This window comes from Candoia aspera, chromosome 6, assembly GCF_035149785.1.
Source record: "Candoia aspera isolate rCanAsp1 chromosome 6, rCanAsp1.hap2, whole genome shotgun sequence".
In the NCBI taxonomy this organism is placed as follows: domain Eukaryota; kingdom Metazoa; phylum Chordata; class Lepidosauria; order Squamata; family Boidae; genus Candoia; species Candoia aspera.
In genome coordinates this window covers 45,644,293-45,648,459 of record NC_086158.1, presented here as the reverse complement: position 1 = coordinate 45,648,459, position 4,167 = coordinate 45,644,293, and positions in this window count along the sequence as shown.

The following is a 4,167-nucleotide window of genomic DNA, read 5'->3' as shown; positions in this document are numbered from 1 at the left end:
TACACTATTATTCCAACCTACAGGTAATCTCCCATTATTAATATGAGTAAACAAAGTGGCAAGCATAGGGGCCCACCAATCAGGAAAAGCTGTATAAATTTCTGGAGGCATCATGTCTTCTCCCGGGGTTTTGCCGGCTGTTGTGCGATCATTCTTTTAACTTCTGCCACAGTTACAGGTGGCCATTTTGTTGCTGTTTTTAATATATCAATACTCATTAGCTGTTGGTTTAAAATTCTAGTATCCTCAAATTTATTTTTAAAATAAGCTATCCAATCTTCCAGAGTAATCTGAGCTTCTATTATTACTTTTATTTCTCTCTGGTCTTGGGCAACTAGTTCCCAAAATTTTATATCATTATTTTGTAAAGATGACAATCTTAATTCTTGCCATTGTGTTTTTTAATACTCTTGTTTACTCCTTTTAATCAATGCTTGATAATTACAGCACTTTTCCCTTACTGCCTCTACCCTGTCAGATGATTTGTCCTTCTTGATTTGTCTGATAAGTCTAGCTAATTCCTTTCTTTCACGTCTACATTCATGGTTGAACCACGAAATTCTGGTTTTATTCATTTCCCCTTGCGATTCCCCACTTACACACCAGAGGTTTAAGTTTGCCAACCACCTCCTCATATATGCTCTTTGCATTTCCAAAGTTTTGGATAAGTGTGAGCCTCTGTTGTAGCATAGTTGGACTGTATAATGTTGTTCTTACTACTTCTGCTAGGGGGAGTGTCCACTTTAATCATTTCCGATTTTTTACAGTGCCTCCTATATTATGTTTCTTTTGTGCTACATTATTCCCACAAACCCACCTTAAATTCAGGCCAAGTGGTAAGTGATCACTCTATGTTCTAATATTAAAACACTGTACTAATGGGATCAATGAGGGTGAAATAAATATATAATTAACAATCACCTCCTCTGTGGCTGACTGACGTATATGAACCCCCAGACTGATCCGTGTAAATTAATCATATGTAATTTATACATCAATTTAAGTAGTTCTAAACTGCACTTATTCTGGATCTTATATGACATATGGCCCAGGGGGAAGATGGCCTCCATTTCAAATAAGCCTTTATCTTTTAAGTTCAGTATTTCTAAGCCTGGGCCAATTATAGCATTAAAATCCCCACCAATAATTAAATCTACGCTTGTGGAGTTCTGTAACATATGAACTAATGACTGTTCCAGCTTATCCCAATTAGTCTGGTGTCTAGGTGGGGAATAGATATTAATGCATATTAACGTTCTCCTTTTAAATTTCAGCCTCAGTATTTGGATTTCATCTATATCATGATATTCGAGATTTATTTCTTCTATTCTCGCATCTAAATGTACTGCAATAAGGCTCATTAAACCCCCTTTGGCACAACCCATCTTTGATCCCTCTTGGCCCATTTATAAAAGCTCATATAACCAGGTAATACAGTCATGTTATTTTCCACCATCAAAGTTTCTTGGAGGAAGTCAGTAACCCTGACTTACTTACTGATTTACTGACTGACTGACGTAGTTACTGACTGACTCACTGACTGACTGACTCACTGACCGATGGACTGACTGGCTGACTTATTGAATTACTGACTGACTGACTGATTTACTGCCTGCCCGCCTGACTGACTGACTTACTGACTTACCGGCTGACACTGACTGACTTACACTCTTACTGACTGACTGACTGACTGACTGACTGACTGACTGACTGACTGACAGACTTACTAATTAATGACTGACTTACTGACTGACTTACCTACTGACTTACTTACTGGCTTGCTGACTGACTGGCTTACTAACTTACTGACTGACTGACTTACTGACAGACTTATTACTTAATGATTGACTGACTGACTGACATACTGAATGACTTACTGACTTCCTTACTTACTGAATGGCTTACTGACTTCCTTACTTACTGACTTACTTACTGGCTTACTGACTGACTTAGTGACTGACTAACTTACTAACTCACTGACTGACTTACCGGCTGACACTGACTGACTTACTGACCTACTGTCTTGACTTACTGACAGACTTACTACTTAATGACTGACTTACTGACTGACTTACCTACTGACTGACTTACTGGCTTACTAACTGACTGGCTTACTAACTGACTGACTGACTTACTGATGGAACTTATTACTTAATGATTGACTTACTGACTGACTTACCTACTGACTGACTTACTGGCTTACTGGCTTACTAACTTACTGACTGACTGACTTACTGACAGACTTATTACTTAATGATTGACTTACTGACTGACATACTGAACGACCTACTGACTTCCTTACTTACTGACTTACTTACTGGCTTACTGACTGACTTACTGACTGACTTAGTTACCGACTTATTGACTGACTGACTTACTTACCGACTAACTTACCAACTAACTGACTGACTGACTTACTGACTGACTGACTTACCGACTTACTGACTTACATACTTACTGACTTACTGACTTATGTACTTACTTACTTACTGACTTACTTCCAGACTTATTTACTGACTAATTACTGACTGACTCACTTAATGACTCACTTAGTGACTGACTTACGTACTTACTGACTGATTTACTGACTCACAGACTGACTTACCGGCTGACACTGAATGACTTACACTCTTACTGACTGACTGTCTTACTGACTTACTGACTGACTTACCTACTGACTTACTTACTGGCTTACTGACTGACTGGCTTACTAACTTACTGACTGACTGACTTACTGACAGACTTATTACTTAATGATTGACTTACTGACTGACATACTGAATGACTTACTGACTTCCTTCCTTACTGACTGACTTACCGACTAACTTACCAACTAACTGACTGACTCTGACTTACTGACTGACTGAGTGACTTACTTACCAACTTACTGACTCACTTACTGACTAACTTACGTACTTACTGACTTACTGAATGACTTACAGTAACTGACTGACTAACTTACTGATTTACTGACTGACTTACGGAATTACTGACTGGCTGACTTACTGACATTCACTAACTTACTGACTGACTTACTGACATTCACTGACTGACTTACTGACTAACTGACTGACTGACTTACTAATTTACTTACTGACTGACTTACTGACATGCTGACTGACTTGCTGACTGACCTGCTGACCTACTGACTTACTGAAATACTTACAAACTTACTGACTTAGTAACTGTCTGACTGACTGACTTACTATGACTTATTGACTGACTGACACTCTTACCAGGTGCCTTACTGACCTACTATCTTACCTACCTACTGTCTTACTGATTGACTTAGTGACTGACTGACTTACTAACTTACAGACTGACTGACTGACTACTTAGTGACTGACTGATTTACTGATTGACAGTTACTGATTTACTAACTGACTGATTTACTGACTCACTTATTTACTGACTTACTGACTGACCTATGACTGACTTACTGTCTTAATTGAGTTTCTGACTTCTATCTAAAAAAATTATAAATTTAAAAAAGAAAAAACAGGGATTGAAAAACAGTTATATATAAATAATGAGCATATTATTACAAAAATGTATAAAATGTTATTACATTTTATATGTAATGTAATTGTAAATGTTATTACAATTAAATCAAGAAGATGAACAAGTCAAAGAGTGTATGATTAATTGGGCAAGAAATTTTGGATATAATATTTTATTAGAGAACTGGGAAAAAATGTGGACAAAGGGATTAAAATTTACTTTGTGTTATGATTTAAAGGAAAACTTTTATAAAATGATGTACAGATGGTACCTAACCCCACAAAAATTAGCAAAAATGTATAAAAACGTTTCTAATGTATGTTGGAAATGTTCACAAAAGGAAGGAACATTTTACCATTTATGGTGGACCTGTAAGAAAACAGAAAAATTTTGGGCACAAATACTTGAGATGATTCAGAAAATTCTTAAGATAGAAATTATTAAAAAAACAATTTTATTAGGTATAATGGAAGAGGATTTAGAGAGAAAATATGGAAATTATTTATTTATTTATTTATTTATTTATTATTCAAATTTTGCCACTGCCCATCTCCCCCAAAAGAGATGATCTTGTTTGTGATATATGATCACAGCAGCTAGGATTACATATGCGCAGCATTGGAAAAAGGAAAACATACCAACAATAGAGCAGTGGGTGATGAAAAT